The sequence below is a fragment of the Eutrema salsugineum genome, unplaced genomic scaffold, assembly GCF_000478725.1.
Source record: "Eutrema salsugineum unplaced genomic scaffold, Eutsalg1_0 scaffold_4, whole genome shotgun sequence".
In the NCBI taxonomy this organism is placed as follows: domain Eukaryota; kingdom Viridiplantae; phylum Streptophyta; class Magnoliopsida; order Brassicales; family Brassicaceae; genus Eutrema; species Eutrema salsugineum.
This window is the reverse complement of record NW_006256686.1, coordinates 2,157,531-2,175,084: the sequence shown is the minus strand read 5'-3', so window position 1 is coordinate 2,175,084 and position 17,554 is coordinate 2,157,531. Positions and strand designations below refer to the sequence as shown.

Sequence of the window (17,554 nt, the reverse complement as noted above, 5' to 3'; positions counted from 1 at the left end):
AAGGAGTTTCCACGGTTTAGCCGGATTCTATAGGAGGTTTGTGAAGGATTTCAGCACTCTGGCTGCTCCACTCACAGAGATCATCAAGAAAGACGTAGGGTTCAAATGGGAACAAGCATAAGAGGAGGCATTCCAGACCTTAAAGGATAAGCTAACCAATGATCCCCTCTTAGTTCTTCCTGATTTTCTTAAAACTTTTGAAATCGAATGTGATGCCTCTGGAATAGGAATTAGTGCTATTTTGATGCAGGATAAGAAGCCAATAGTCTTCTTCAGTGAGAAACTCGGAGGTGCTACTTTGAATTACCCCACTTATGACAAGGAACTCTATGCATTGGTCCGAGCCTCACAAACATGGCAATATTATCTTTGGCCCAAAGAGTTTGTTATTCATACTGTTCACGAGTCCCTCCAGCATCTCAAAGGGAAACAGAAACTCAACGAGCGACATGCCAGGTGGGTAGAGTTCATCGAGACATTCCCATATGTCATCAAATACAAACAAGGTAAAGACAATGTTGTAGCCCATGCATTGTCTCGCAGGTATGTGTTACTCTCCACTCTTGATGCAAAGCTCTTAGGTTTTGAACAACTTAAATATATGTATGCGTCTGATCCTGAGTTCAAAGAAGTTTACCAGTCTTGTGAAAACGTTTGCTAAAGATCATTATTTTAGACAAGACGGGTTCCTCTTCTTTGGTAACCAGCTTTGCATTCCTAACTGTTCTATCCGAGATTTGTTAGTTAGGGAAGCTCATGGTGGCGGACTCATGGGACATTTTGGTGTCACCAAAACCCTGAAAATCATGCAAGATCACTTCTATTGGCCCCATATGAAGAGAGATGTTGAGAGAATATGTGCTAGATGTGTAACTTGTAAAGAAGCAAAATCTAAGGTTCAACCACACAGTTTATACACTCCTTTACCTATTCCTGAGCATCCTTGGGTTAATTTTCTATGGATTTTGTTCTTGGATTGCCTAGGACTAGAACATGAAAGGATTCATTCTTTGTCGTTGTAGATATATTCTCTAAGATGGCACACTTCATTGCATGCAACAAAACTGATGATGCTTCGCATATTGCTAGTTTCTTCTTTAAAGAAATTGTTCGCTTGCGTGGAAGGCCTAAGTCTATTGTTTTAGATAGAGACACTAAGTTTCTAAGCTTCTATTGGAAAACCTTATGGTCTAGACTAGGAACGAAGCTTCTGTTTTCAACTACTTGTCATCCACAAACTGATGGGCAAACTGAGGTAGTTAATAGGACTTTATCTACACTATTGCGTGCATTAGTTAAAAAGAATCTTAAGTCTTGGGAAGACTGTTTGCCTTATGTTGAGTTTGCATATAATCACTCCATGCATTCTGCTTCTAAATTCTCCCCATTCCAAATTGTGTATGGTTTTAATCCCTTATCACCATTGGATCTAACCCCCTTGCCTTTAAGTGAAAGAACAAACCTGGATGGCAAGAAAAGAGCTGAAGTTATTAAACAGATCCATCAGAAATCCAGGGAAAGCATTGAGTAAAAGACAAAGCAGTATGTCCGCAAAGCAAATAAGAACTGACGAGAGGTTATGTTTGAAGAAGGAGATCAAGTATGGGTTCATCTTCGGAAAGAGAGATTCCCAGCTGAGAGGAAGTCTAAACTCATGCCTAGGATCGATGATTCCTTCAAATTCATAAGGAGAATTGGCGACAATTCTTATCAACTCGACCTGCAAGGTAAGTATAATGTGAGTTCAAGTTTCAATGTTTTTGATTTAGTTCATTATTTTGCAGATGATCCATATTTGAGGTCAAATCCTTTCGAAGAGGAGGGGGATGATGCGATCATGGAAAGCTTATTTAAACCAGAGCTTGGAGACAAGGAACTTGTAACTAAGGAGCTCGAACCTAAGGAAGCATTGCAAGTAGCAAACGGCCCAATGACTAGAGCCAAGTTTAGAAGACTCAAAGAAGCCGTAAGCAACATCATCAGCCAACCAAGTTCAAAGGGAAAAGAGTATAATTCAAACACTCTTGTTGTGATCCAAGTCCGAGATACTTAGTGGACTTATGATCCAACTTTGTACTGTTTTTCCCCATTATTAGTTTTGTCCCAATAATGGGTTTTCTAGTGATGGGTTTTTAATGAGGCAGAGTTGGATCACTTAAGCATCTAAGTCCACCAAGTCCAGCCCAAAAGAGTCGGCCATGAAGATGAGCCTATGGAAGCATTTGAATTCAAACTTAGACAGCTTGCACTTGTAATTTTTGAGACATGTTTATTGCTTTGGCCGTGACTCTCTTCTACTTCTTTATACCCTCTTGTAATCTCATTTGAGAAACTATCTTATCTTTTTTTTTTTTTTATCAAAAATCTCTTTCTAAGTTAAGATAAAATCTCTTGTTGGCGTGTAGTATCCTTCAAGAACCTCGGTTCTCTTTGACTGGTGAGTCATATCCAGTAATGAAAATCGAACCAAATTCATCAAAGGTCTTACCGCGGGCTTTGGAGTCTTATCAAGTCTCCACACCTTGAAACTTTTGTGTTTGCAAGGATTATCAGTTCCAATCCAGTGCTTGAGTGTGATCTAGGGAGATGATTCTATTGAGAATCGCATCATTTTTACTATCTAATGTGATTTTTTATGAATTTTGTAGCTAATATTGAATTGTATATGCGAGCATAAAATACGTGTATTTGTTTTTTTCTTTTCTTAAATTCGAAGATCATCTATATGTTTGTTTAGTCGATAGTACATACTTTTACCTGTCTTTTTTTCTTACTAATTGTCAATTTTTTTTGCAGTTAGTTGATTTTTCAGTGGAAACATATTAATATTTAAAGTTTTCGTTGCATATATTTTTTTGCCTTTTTTTTGTCATCTAAAGTCTATTTATTGAAACCAATGTAGACTATGTTTTTAATTTATTTAAAATTAATTTTTAAAGTAATGTAAAATATTTTTTAAAATTCGTAGAACTAAAAATATATATAAAAAATCAGGTTAAAAATATTTTGGTAACTAATATCACTAATTTTGAATTATACATGTATATCGAAAATATATTTTTCATACAAAATTAAAACATAAAAAATTAAAAATTATTGCATACACTATAATGTGGTTTGAAAAACCAGTTGTACACTCCCTTTGTTGATTAAATTTTAGAGAACTATAATGTTAAATAATACTTTTAATACATCTTAAACTTATAACAAATATTTATATTATACGGTAATATGAACGGAAAAATTAGAATTATGTTTTTATAATAGTTCATTTTGAATTAATATTAGTGGACGAGTTAAAATTATATTTTTATAATCATAATTAATTTTAATACTATAAAAATATATCTAAACACAAAAATCAATATTTTCGCTTATTAAAAAATATATTTATAAAAATAATTATATCTAAACTCAAAAACACAAATTATATTACAAAATTGGTTAAACAATAAAAAATATTTTTGTGCGGATGCACGGAGTTAGAAACTAGTTAGATATTAAAAAAAAAACTATTACAAGAATAAATTTTTAGTTGACAATTTATGTTCTACAAGAATCCAAGCAGACTGCAAACACAGCACTACACTGGAAATTTCTTTACAAAGTTGTCTTCACTAATAACCTGTAGAAATCACATCTATTAGGAATTGAAACTCAGAACTTCTGTCATAAAAACTGACCCGAAAATAGTTGGTTCAGTTCGGATTCAGATTTGTCAAAATACCCAAGTGGTTATACCCGAGTGGTTATTGATGCCTAATAACTTCAGATTTCGATTTGGTTCAGAAAATAACTGATACCCAAAGTAATAAACGAACACACCAAACACATGTTTGTGTTCATAACATCGCTAATATGTCGAACAAATCAAGGCAGTCTCTTGAGCTTCCCAGGCGTTGTGTTTCCTCTTTTCCAATCGAAATTCAGGCATTAACCCTAATTTCAATCTGAAATCAGTAACCAAACATCTCCCTTTCTCTCTGACTTCTAAAGCATCGAGAATTCGATCTCAGGTATCCTCTTAGTTGTTCCTTCTCCCTCTATTTTGACTTTACTGTTCTTCGACTTTCAGTAAAAATTAGAACTTTGTATTTTTTATTAGAACTTGTAATCTATTTTTGATTATTCTTGTTGTTAAATTTATGTTTGGTGGCTGCTTTCAATGGTCTTGTATTAAATTTTATCTCTTATAATTCTTGTTCAATTTTTTATTTTTTTTTTCTGTTCTTCCTTGTTTTCATCTCTTGCACGTTCGATTTTTTTTTTTTTTTCATATCTTAGTCTTTGCTCTCTTATGTATTCTCTTACACTTTAACTTCTTTGTTAGCTTCTCATATAGTTCTTTTCTTGGTTACGCAGATAAATTCATCATCTGAACCAATACTGGAAAACACTAACACAGAGAACACTCATGGTTTTCATGAAGAATATCTAGAAGAAGAGATTAGGACTACTGCTAATCGTGGTAAAACAAAGGACATACATGAAGATACTAGTTCTCAGCCACCAAAGCCAAGGAAGTTACTTGATACAAGGTCTCAAGTTTGGAATCATTTCACAAAACAAAAAAAAAACCATGAGAAATGCAAGTGCAACTACTGTCAGAAGTTCGTTTCATGTCCAACAACATCTGGGACTTCCAATCTCAAAAACCATCTAGCAATATGCAAATATTTCAAAGCATGGAGAGATTGTCAGAGTCAGAGCCAAGGTAAGAGTCAGTCTGTATTGAATCACAGTGGTAATCTGGATTGTGAAAGTGTCTGAGGAAGTATTCAAGACTGCTACGGATAAGATGCTTGTTATTGGGGAGTTGCATCTTTCTTTTGTTGAAAGCATGGCTTGGAAATACTTCTGCAAGCAGGTGAACCTCTGCAAGACTCATTCTAGAAGAACAGCAACAAGAAACATTATTGAGATGTATGTGGGTAGGAAAAGATCTCCCACAGCTGTTGATAGCTAACAAGCAACGAGTTTCTCTTACAACAGATATATGGGTTCCTCAGCCTACATGTATTGCGTTTTTTTTGTTTTAAATGTTACCTTTATAACTTGATTATCATCCCTCAGTTTACTACCTTTTCATTTTGTTATTGAACAAGTTTGAGTTATATGGTGATTACAGTTCACTTCATTGATATGTTTTGGAGGTTAAAGAAGTTTATCATCGGGTTTAGGCACATTATCGATCACAAAGGTCTGACAATGTCAACTATTCTGTTAGATTGCTTAGCTGAATGGGGTTTAGAGAAGGTATTTTGCACCACTCTTGACATTGCTACGGCTAATACTTCTGCTCTTAGGAAGTTTCAGACAGAATTTTCTTTGGTAAATCGTGAGGCATTTGTTTTGGGTGGTGATTTTATGCATGTTAGATACTGTGCTCACATCATTAACCTGATTGTGAAAGATGGTTTAGCTGACATAGATTCTAGTGTTACTGCAATTCGTAATGTTATCTCATACGTTAGATCAAATTCAACTAGGCTGAGTTCTTTTGAAATGAGAGTTGACTCGGGTAAGTTTGCCATTGGATATCAAACTCGATGGAACTCAACTTACACTATGTTGTTTAAGGCAAAGAAATACAAATTAGCATTCGACAAGATGGAGAAAGAAGTCAAGTTATAAATTGACTACTTCAACAAGTTAGAGAATGGGAAATCAAGGGTCGGACCTCCTTCAAGTGGTTGGGATGTGATTAAGAAGTTAGTCTGTTTCTTAGTCCTCTTCTATGGCTCCAATTTGATTGTTCCGGCTTCTTCAACTCTGAATTCATTTAAATGCTATGAGGAGATAGTGACTATTGAGAAAAATTTGATGAAAATCAGAAGTAATGTAGACAGAGCTGAAAGAGAAGGCCGATGTGATGTTCAAGAAGTTTTGCAAGTATATGTACGAGATGAAGGGATTAAACAATATGCTTATAGTAGCTTTAGTCTTTGATCCTAGGGAAAAAATGGGGTTTGCTACTGTGTTTTGCAAGACTGTATGGGGAAGACTGTTTCGATGCAAAAGGATCTGACAGTCAGTCCTTATTGTGCTGCATGCAATGTTTGATGAATACAGTGATAGATACCAATAAGGGCCAAACACATAATCTTACAGTCTAATCAGACAATCATCATGGCAATCACATGAAAGAGTGGAAGTGGTGGAAGATGATTTGGGTTTAGGGTATGAAAGGGTGGATTCGATATACAAGGAGATGGTTGCTGAAACTAGAGTGCAAAGATACACAAGATGAATTAAACAGATATCTGAAGGAGAGTGTTGAGGATTCAAACACCATGCCTGGAGTAGAGTATAACGTGCTAGACTGGTGGAGGCACAACACTTTTAAGTTGCCTATGCTATCCGAAATGGCAAAAGATGTTCTTGCAATGCAAGTGTTTTCTGTTACATCTGAAAGTGCTTTTAGCACTAGTGGTCGGATCGTACCTCCAGCTAGGAGCTCTCACTATATGGTTGAGGTTTTGATGTGTATATAGCAGTGGATGAAGAAAGACATTCAGATTACTGGTAAAAGAAGCATGGTTACAAAGGAGCAAATGATCTCTGAATTTGAATATGAAGACAAGCTTAAGACAGACAATATTCTCATTTAGTAAGCTCTTCTTATATCAGTTTAGATGTTCTAACTTTTATATTTTCTTAATTACATGTATAGATTATGATAATCCACCAACACTATAGAAATGAATCTCAGCCTCTCAAGCACTTTAAGACTCAGGTTGATGTAAGTAATATCTCAAGATTTGTTTGCTCTAAATCTCTGTCATTTGGTTTGTCTTTTAATGCATTCGTTATTGGTTTTATCAGAACAGAAGCATGGTAGACTCGATTTCAAGCTTTGACTTTGGAGTTATGGAATTCATTTGGTTCTTCTCCTTATTACTCTTTTCACACTGCATTTTTCTTTTGAACGTAGAAGTTTGAAGGTTGAACAATCTTATGTATTATTGATCTTTTATTTCTCTTCTGAGCTAGTTTTCGACTGGATTAATGTTGATGTTGTTTTTTTACTATCAGGTTAACATTTGTTGCAAGTTTCATTTGTCGATTGTAGTATTACAAAGAAAATATGTCCTTGGATTTTTGGTTTTTTTTGGGTATTTTAAATGTTTTGGTTGTATTCGGTTGACATATAACCAAAAAAATCTGAATCCAAATTTTTTTTGGTTAAAAACCAGATATTGATTTCAATACCAAACCCGACTAAAAGTGATCCAAACCGATCCGAAATTTACAAAATATCTGAATGGATATTTAATCCTAAACCCGATAAACCGAACATCTGAATCGGGTATCCGAATGCCTAGGGCTACTCTATACTAAGAAAATGAGTATTCTTTTTTTTTAGAAAGGTTTTTGTTACTAACAAAACAAGTATCACTACAAAAAAAAAAGGCTTTTAACGTCGTTTGATTTATTACTTAACGTCGGTATTTAACTGAAGCCAAAGTAATAGCGTCGGTTTCTAAAGGGACGTAACAACGCCTGACGCCAAATTATTTTGCTTCGGATAAATAAGTGACGTCAAATTTAACATCAAAATTATAACGTCGTTTCTTTTGTAGTATTAAGCATCGGTTATAAAACCGACGCAACTATGCAAAACTTTTTATATTCATATTAATTAATTATTAAATGTACAAAAATTTGTAAAAATGTGATTCCACTAGGATTTACAAAACATGATTCCAAATAATCAAATTATTGATTATAAATTAAATAATTAATATGTTATTACTTATTACACAGAAAGCAACTCTGTTTTCTATCTTATGCACAACACACAATATTGCCTACATATTTGTAGTACTCTTCAAAAAAAGCTCCCGTCTTTGTAACAACCCTGAAATCAGATAAAAATTACAGAACTATTTAGTTTTAGAATAATAGAATATCACATTATACATATATATCACTACATGTATTTATACATACACATCTACTACAGTTATTTTGAACGGAACAAACATACGACGAATGCTTGATGCTCTGCTTGAAAGATTATGATTCAATTAGGTAAGAATCTCCTATAAATTGTAATTAATCAATGTGAAATAGAAAGCTGACACAAACAAGTACTGTACTCAAACGTATAATTTGTATTCGAGAATTGAACTCTCAAGAATCATAATAACTACATTTAATCAAGTCCTATAGTAAGGAATGTCTCTAGCAATATATAAGGCACTAGAAGATCATTCCAGTCTATATTACGCCTTAATAAACAATTAAACTACTCAAACGAACAGAGAACTAACCTCATGTACTCTGGTTCCCTCTTCGATTAACCTCGATCCCGTCTCATGTAAGATGCAATAAGAAGCTCTCCTTAGACTTGGTTGAAGCATGTCTCGTCTTGCTGCGACATAAAATATTCTACAAGGTTAAAGTAGAATGAAACAAGTAACATTTCCAGTAGAACAATCGTTCCTTTCCAATGTTCATCACATGCTTAGATACAGAACAAAATACAGAGATCACCCTCAATCTTTTAAGACAAGCTAGTTGTAGGATCAACATAAGGAATCATATAAATGTCGTCTTTCCTCTTGCATCTCTGCAAATATCACATAGTTTGATTTGTATTATAATTTGAGCACCAATCAAAAAAACAAAATATGTAATGTTCACATATGATCATCGTGCTTACGCTGTATATTCTGTAAACATATGATCATAAGATATAGTAAACATATGATCATCGTGCTTACGCTGTATATTCTGTGAAGTTATTTTATCAAAAAATTAGCTTTACAGTTTAATTAGGTCAGAACTGCATAATCTACCATTTCATTCCCAAACTCCCATTTCACATGCATAACAGATTCCATCTGAAAGTTCATCGTCAAAACAAGGAAAATGATTTGACTAAGTAGCAAATTAGAGACCAAATATCGAGTGACACCACAAGTTCTTCCAAAATTAAAAGAGATCAAAGCAATCAAAATCTGATTAGAAATTACCTTCGAATCGAGCTAAAATTTCTGAAATTGGAGATTCCTCACCGAAGACTCTATCCAAAAACCCTACCAAACAATTTCTACGAATCCATCATAACATCAAATCAAATCTAAATTATTTATAAAACCAAGTTATTGAATCAGAGAGACAACATAATGATCGATTATTTCTTCGTTCTGGAGCCGATTTACGAGTATCACGAGATAGAAAAGAAAAACTACAGAATCGAATCGAAATTTGATTTCCCGGATATGAATTCCGATAGAGAATGATGAAAGATTCAAAGTAATCAGAGACGAGAGATAATGAAAAACTCTATGGTCGATTCAAGTGGAGTTCTCTGAATTTTCCAGATAATGAAAGTATCGTGTGGGTGTCCCGAAAAGCGACAAATTAATTTACTTTAAAAACCGATATCAATTACGTCGCTTATTAAACCGACGCTAAACCGCTTCTTACTTCTAATTTTAAAGTCGGTTTATCAAACGACGTTAGAAATGTGACGTCTTCTAACGAATCTCTTGTAGTGTATCTTAGTTTTGAATAAATAGTGCTACATTTGACAAATGCTCCACTCTATAACTACCAAAATGAATTTTGGTTAAAGCTTGTGAGAGTCATGTGAAATTTTTTCCTGTTCATTTTAGTTTTGGCAGGTGGGAGATCGAGGGCATTTGATGTCCATTAGTGAATGCTACTGATCGCTTTTCGATGTAACATTAAATCAGACTTTGTGTGATTTTTCCCTTTGCTTCGAATCTTTCTAAGATCATTCACTCGTTTGTTTCCATCATCAGTCTTATGAATCGTGTAGTTTCCACCTGAATCATATACTCTATTATATTCTCTTCATATGAATACGTAAGGGTGTCAAATTAAGGTCAAATAACCTAAGCACAGGGCTAGGAGATGTGATATGATAATGAAGAGCAGAAAGAAAGATCAAGAGGGGGTCATGCTCGTGCCAATTGGACCAGCTTCAATATCACAATTTAAAGAGTCATTCAACTATTAGTTAATGTTTGTCTTTAATTTTAGTCTAAACTGTTAATTCCAAGATTGCTTAGTTTTCTACACATTTCTACTCTATGTAATCATATAATCTCTAAGAGAAATAATCAGAAATTTTTTTTTTGAGAGTGATTCTCACAATTATTTTCCTTGTGAATATTTTTGATCATTTGGAAGTTATCTTTTGATCAGTCCGCGGTGACTCATATTTGTGGTTTAATTGTCTCAACAATCACAACTCGATCTGTTTGATGAGTCATATCCAAACGATCACAAATTTGGATTGTCTTGGTGTGTCCATATCCAAAGAGTCATTTAGGTAAATCAGGAGACTTTTCGCAGCTACCTGTGTGACCATTCATTCCAGACCCCTTGTTCATTGTGTCTCATGATCCATTGAAGCAAGGCTTATTGTAGTACCCTAACCCAGATTTTTATTTTTAACTAATACTTAGTCAAATTTTTGGTCCGGATTTTACTTAACATTTTCTTTAGCTTTTTGCATTTGGTTCATTCAGACAAGACTTAGCCGTACATAAGCAGATTAAAGCAGAAATACATTAAATCGAGGTTCTCAATATAATGATTGTTCGCATATAAGCTATTATATCAACTAGACCTTAACTACCCAGATCTTACCATCCATTCCTTCCCAGCCTTAGTCCACGCGCGCTGATCCGACATTATCTTTACCTGCATCCATAAAAGGAGGCATAAGCAAACAGAACTGCTTAGTGAGAGCGGTCATGTCATCTCACCGAGCCAAAGTATAATCGCATCAAACAAAGATCGAGGCCAATGCTCATCAGAAACAGAAAACTACCCGTGCATGACCATTCACGCTTATCTGGCCGATCATCCCGCAACCAGACAAGCCTCGGCGAGCATCACAGCCGCGAGCGCCTTATCTGATCTAGATCGCCGATAAGGTGGATCGATCATCACGGTATAGCCAGAAGAAATGTGATGACAAGCACAGAAATAACACGCAACCGGCTAGAATCTAAGCAAGAATACGACCAACTAGGCCACGGTCACACACTCACCTTAGAGTTTCTCTGACAGATTCGAATAGGACAGAATTCTCTATCGCTCAGACTCGTTCCCACGATCGCTCGGCTGATCCGGATCACACTTGACATAATCATAGTCGCTCTCGGCTAGAATCTGATATCTCTCGGCTAAACAGACTTTCTCTTGACTAATTTCTCTTAAAGCGGTTCTCTCGATCTTTCTGAGTTCTTTGGTCGCGGGAAGAATAAAAAATGAGCCAGAAGCTTTTAATATATAGGTCCTCACTTGATTTTCCACAGAAAACCGCCTAGAAACCGTTTCCGCGCCACTCTGCACACTTTCTCGGCTAATAACCACTCCCACGAGTCTTTCTGCCCGACTAATAACCGTTTCCATGCTATCGCTTACTCGGCCATATCCATAACCATTCCTGCACTTTTGCCTTAGCGCTTTCACCCGATAACCGCTCCTGTGTACTCCCGACCCCGAGAAAGGCTGTCTGCTCTCGACTAACCTTGTCCGAATCCCGACCAAGTCCCGAAAAACTCGGCTTGTCGGAATATCTAGCTAAACTTCCGGAAAATCCCGGCCAGCTGATTTTAGCTCGGCAAAACTTGATTGAGCTTGGCAAAAGCTAGACTTAGCTTGGAATCACCCGACTAAACCCAATTTTCTCCGGCTAAACCCATTTCCGACTTTCCTCAGTTAACCCCCTGGTTTTTCCCCATTTCTGCTCTGCATAACTCATAACTACCTTAACCAAACTTCCCACTGGTAAGGTTTTCCCAAACACAGGTGTTACATTTATCCCCTTTACCAACTTTAGAGTGCTGATTTTTGGGAGGATCATAGATGGGTTATGGTTTTCCAGAAATTGAATGGTAACTAACAAAAATACTTTAATATTTACTTTGAACTACTCAAATGGAAAAGACAACAACATATATATTAATTACGTAGTTGAATTAATTATTGCGTAAAATAACATCGAGTCTTTAAAATTTACAAGAAACAACATACACAAGTTGAGTAAAGCAAAGAGTAATGCTAAGAAGATTTCCAGAAAGTTGAGTCTTGTAAACTCACCATAGAGATATAGTCAAGAACCGAGATAACTCCAAAAATAAAAGTTATATCTACATTTGATTTTATCACTACCTTATATATATATATATATCTCTCTCTTTAACAAAATATCGTAATTTTATTTTATTTTGTTTTTCTTCTCCTCATTCTCGTTACCAAGATAAAGAGAAAAAAAGATAAAAGGGAAAAAAGAAGAAGATACAAAACAAAACCTCTAACCTCATTTATCGATAAAGCTTCCGATAGAGTTGGAGGAAGATATACTCTTTCGTCTTCCACCTCTATCCCTCACTCGCTTTAGAGTCGTTTGCAGAGGATGGAACCCTCTTTTCAATGATAAGAGATTCGTCAATAACAACTTAGCAGTAGCATTCACTAGAACACTATCAGAATTCATGTTACAGACCGGTTCCAAGATTTATTCGACGAGCATCAATCTCAATGACCAAGATCGGTACATTAAAGTGTGCGAGTTAACCTTAGATATCCCCAGTTTAAAATCTAAGAGAAAAATAAACTTGGAAGGCTGCTATGGCTACTCCATGTTATGTGGCATGAATGATATAGCCACGGTTTGGAACCCATGGTTGAGACAAAGTAGATTGATCAAAGTCTAGCGAAAATTCAGGTTATGTGGCATAGGATACGATAGTAGTAGGAGTTATAAGATGGTTGGGTATACTTATGATAGTAAAGTTGCCATCTAAAAAATTATTGGGATATATATGGATCCCTTAGTTTTAGGAATATTTCCTATTTTGTAAATAAAGACTTTGTCCCACATTGGTAGTTAAGAAAAGTTTGTCTGGAGAATGTGATGTATAAATACCTTGTAAATGTCATTCAATAAAATCAAGTTAGTTTGGTATCAGAGCCTATAGTCTAACTCTTCCAAAAAATCATATTTTGCAAGTTTGTTCATTGTTTGAACTAATAGTTTTGTTATTATGTCTGGTAAGAAAGCAGCTGCAGGATCCGGTGAGATCGCAATTGTGGAGATAGTGTCTCCTTCTCAGTATGTGTGGTATGGATCGGATAATCCCGGTTTGATGATCACTCAGGTCATGTTGAATGGAGAAAATTACAATCTTTGGGCCAGCGAGATTCTTAATGCACTTCATACCAAGCGTAAAACTGGTTTCATCGACGAAACATTGAAGAAACCATGATGTGAAAGCTCTGATTACAAAAACTGGATTGCAGCAAACTCCATGATCGTCGGTTGGATAAGGGCATCAATCGAACCAAAGGTGAAAACCACGGTAACTTTTGTTTCCAAAGCATGTCAGCTTTGGAAAAACTTGAAGCAACATTTCTCAGTGGGAAACCAAGTCTGTGTTCATCAGCTCAAATCGCAGCTTGTAGGATGTCTTCAACAGGGACAGTCGTGTTCGACTATTACGGCAAGTTGACCACGCTTTGGGATGAGCTGGTGGTCTATCAACGTTTGCCATTGTGTACTTGTGGAGTGGCGAAGACAATTGTGAAAGAGAGAGACAATGAGAAAGTCCACCAGTTCCGTATAGGCCTTGATGACTCTCGGTATGGGAATCTGTGTACCGCACTCATTGAAGAAGATCCACTACCATCAATTGAAGAAGTCTACTCCAAAGTCGTGAGAGAAGAACAATGTTTGGGTGGCGTTCGCGCTAAGGAACAGCAGCAGGATGTTGTGGGCTTTGTGAATAGGGAAACAACTTTGGGATCAAGCTCTGAGGTTTCCGTCCTGAAATCTCGGATCCTCTGTTCTCATTGTGGTCGTTCAGGGCATGAAAAAAAGGATTGTTGGCAAATCGTGGCGGTTGTGGTGGTCGTGGTGCAGGTTGGGGTAGAGGACAAGTCATAGTTGCTCATGCTACAAGTTCACATGCTTCTCCTTTTCCAGAGTTTACTCTAGAGCAGTGGCAGATGCTTTCTCAAATGATCAAAGAAAAATCAGGCAACGATACCTCTGACAAATTGTCTGGTAAGACTAAATATGGCGATGATATTATTGAGACAGGAGCCTCCCACCACATCACCAGGAATTTATCTATATTAATCGATCTTGTGTCCATTCCACCGTATTGTGTGTGTTTCGCGGATGGAAGTAAAACTTTGCGTGGAGCATGGGAGTGTTTCCTCTTTCAGACAAAGTCTCGCTGACTAATGTTCTTTATGTGCCTTCATTGAATTGTACACTGATTTCTGTCTCTAAGATATTACAGCAAGCAAGTTATTTTGCTATGTTTACTGATACTGTTTGTATCTTGCAAGAAATTTTTTCAAGGACTCTCATTGGAACCGATGAAGAGAGAGATGAGGTATATTACTTGACGGATGTTGCTACCGCGAAGATTCACATTGTTGATGCGGGTTTCGATCAGACTTTATGGCACCAACGTTTGGGGTATCCTAGTTTTTCCGTGCTTTCGGATATACCTTTGTTTTCTTGTTCAACTGCTTCTGTTATGATAAAGGAATTTTTTTCTAAATCAATTCCTTAATATGCTCATGTCATTGCAATATTAAGGTATCAATTCAAAGGGATTAAGATTGACACACCAAGAATACAAGAAATTACTTAAACTAAGCAAATCAGGGGTTTCGGTTTGATTAAGTACTGAGCAAATGATTAAAATAAGCAATTAAAAACTCAAACAAAATTAACAATCAATAAAAAAGCAAAATAAGAAGAGGTCAACAAAAGTCAACTTCAAAGTCGACATAAAAAAGTCAACAAAAGTCAATAACAAAAATTCAAATCTTATACTAATAAAAGTTGAAGCTATAGGCTTTTCAGAGTGTCCACATAGGATTAGAAAGGGCAATTCTATTGGTTCACATCATCATTCAAAATTAAGAAAATTTTCAAATTTTAATATTATTGTTAAATAAGAAAATTAACAACTTTATTAGTCCACATCATCATTCAAAATTAAAAAAATTTCCAAATTTTAATATTAGTGTTAAATAAGAAAATTAAGAAAGTTTACAAATTCTAATATTATTATTAAATAAAAAAAGTTTGTATAAACTTTTTATTGGTCCACCTCAACAATTAAAAATAAAAAGTTTCTAAATTCTATTATTTTTTTAAAAAATTATTAAAGATGAATAAATTATATATACAATTTATATTAATAATAATAAAATAAAATAAAATATTAATTTTAAATAGGAAAATTTAAATTTAAATTAGATGTTTCAATTATATAAATAACTAAGAATAAATAAAATATTAAAATTTATTTACATATGTCTACGCATATATTTAGAGACTCCTACATTAGCATCCAAATTTTTGTCACATAACTATAATAAAATTTAAGTTTTTTTTATGTGTGTACAACCATTTCAATTAAAAAAAGCAAAAAAATTAGAGTTAGGTTTCACTAAAAAATGAATCATTACAATGTAAAATTAAGAACCAACTTCACTAAAGTATATGTTTAACTATTAGCTAATTAAAAAAAAATATGATGAAAACAAAACCACTACAAGCTACTTTAATATTGAAAAAGAGACCGTAAAATCTCTATAGTTTTGCCACCAGATTTGAGAAGAATGATAAATTTCAAGTAATCCGAGAAACATGTCAAGTGATTTATACCAAAAAAATTTGAAAAACGAAGCACTAAAAATAGAGAAAGAGGTTCCGTATTTAGGCGAAAGAGACTGAGGTATCCGAGGAAAATCTTTGAAATAACATGGCATCTGACAAGGGTTTAACAATCCAACATGGGCCACAAAGGTAACAATTAGCTGAACCAAACAGTATCAGAATACATTCCGTAAGCCTCAAAACATGGAGGAAAAACCAAAATCACTTGCCGCAACGGGCCTTCTGTGGGATCTTCCAGCATTAATATCTAAATATATTACAAATAAAACCTGAAGCTCTATACCTCTAAGAGTGTCCACATAGGATTTTAAATTTTAATTCTATTGGTTTATATCAATATTTAAAATTAAGAAAATTTTAAATATTTTAAAACTGTATTGTTAGCAAAAAAAAAATATATTAAAAAATAAAAGCTGAAGCTATATGCCTCCAAAGACATCCAAATAAGATTTAAAAGGTCAATGTTTTAGTCCACATCAATAATTAAAATTTAAAAAGTTTTTAAATTATAAAATTACATTGATAATACAAAACAATATAGGAAAATTTGTAATTTAAACTATTCTATTATTAATAACAGTTTAGCCACATTATTTTTAAGGCATCCATATCAACATTTAAAAATTAAAAAATTTTCCACATTCTAATATTATGGTTACAAAAAAAAAAATCTCCATTAACAACAAAAATAAACCACTATGATATTAAAATCTCCATTATCACTCTTTTAGTTATAAATTTATTTTTTATATGTAAAAAATATACTACTTATACAAGTTTAAATTACTTGATTTAAAGGCTTTTCAAGTAAAATTTTAAATAAATAATATTTATGATTTATATACATCTAAATTTCTGTCACATATACAAAACATATTTCCACATAATATTATATAATATTATGTAAAATGATTGGAAAAAAGTACATTTTAATATTCGACTTGGAATTACAATAGATTAATGAAGAAGTTCTTAGTTTGAGTTATTCAGTTTGTTATTCATTTTTCTAAATTTGTATTTATTAAATTATATCAATTTTGTCTATTTAATTATAATTAGAAGAAGTGACAATGAATATGATGAAACTGAATATAATCATAAAAAAATTATTAAATAAATAAAAATGATATATTATTAAAAAACAGATTTAACAAGAATAAAAATGAACATGATAAAAATTCTTTTTCATTCTTATTAGAAGAGATGAGGTATAATCATTAAAAAATTATTTAAAAGTTAACACAACCAATTGACAAAAATAAATTTAGTTCATAAATTTTGTGTGATTTTAATCATTTCATATTCAACTATTTTTTGGTTTTGAAATTAAAGTTGTTATTAATCTCAAAGCAAAAATTTTATTTATTACTTTGTTTTTTTGAATTAATATATCAAAAATTGTATTAGTTAAATAAGAAAAAATATTAAATATTAAATTTATTATTTTATTATTTTTTAAAGATCACATATATAATTAGAATAAAAGTAAAAATAATAAAAAATTATTATCTTCTTGATTTGAAGAAGTGAATGTATAATATTTTATCGTCATGTCAATACTATTTTTAAATAGTAGCATTTGATTATTTTGTAAAATTTTTAGTAGATTTGAGCATATTAACTTATAATCTTTGACTAAATAGTACGTTTTTGAAAAAACACATATTGTATATAGATTAAAAAAACCGTTGAAACCTCACAATTTACATAAAAATTATATTAACACTATATTATTTTTAATATATTATTAAAATACTAATATATAAAATTTATATCATAATAATTATAATTGAATTATCCGGAAATGGCTTCTGGACATGTTCTTCTTCCGATTGCAATATCTCCCAACTCACAATTCTA

General features: G+C 33.5%; 1 long non-coding RNA gene across 2 annotated transcripts; it reads right to left on the bottom strand.

Moving 5' to 3' along the window:
* Positions 1 to 7,656: 7,656 nt before the first annotated feature.
* On the bottom strand, positions 7,657 to 9,354 carry LOC112084622. Of its 2 annotated transcripts, none has more exons than XR_002898293.1 (3): positions 8,982 to 9,354; positions 8,277 to 8,849; positions 7,657 to 7,861 (listed from the first exon to the last, which is right to left on the bottom strand). It is a non-coding gene; the product is annotated as an uncharacterized LOC112084622 (long non-coding RNA). The 2 variants fall into 2 exon arrangements; XR_002898294.1 differs by having other exon boundaries at positions 8,277 to 8,377; positions 8,500 to 9,348.
* Between the last annotated feature and the right edge of the window lie 8,200 nt (positions 9,355 to 17,554).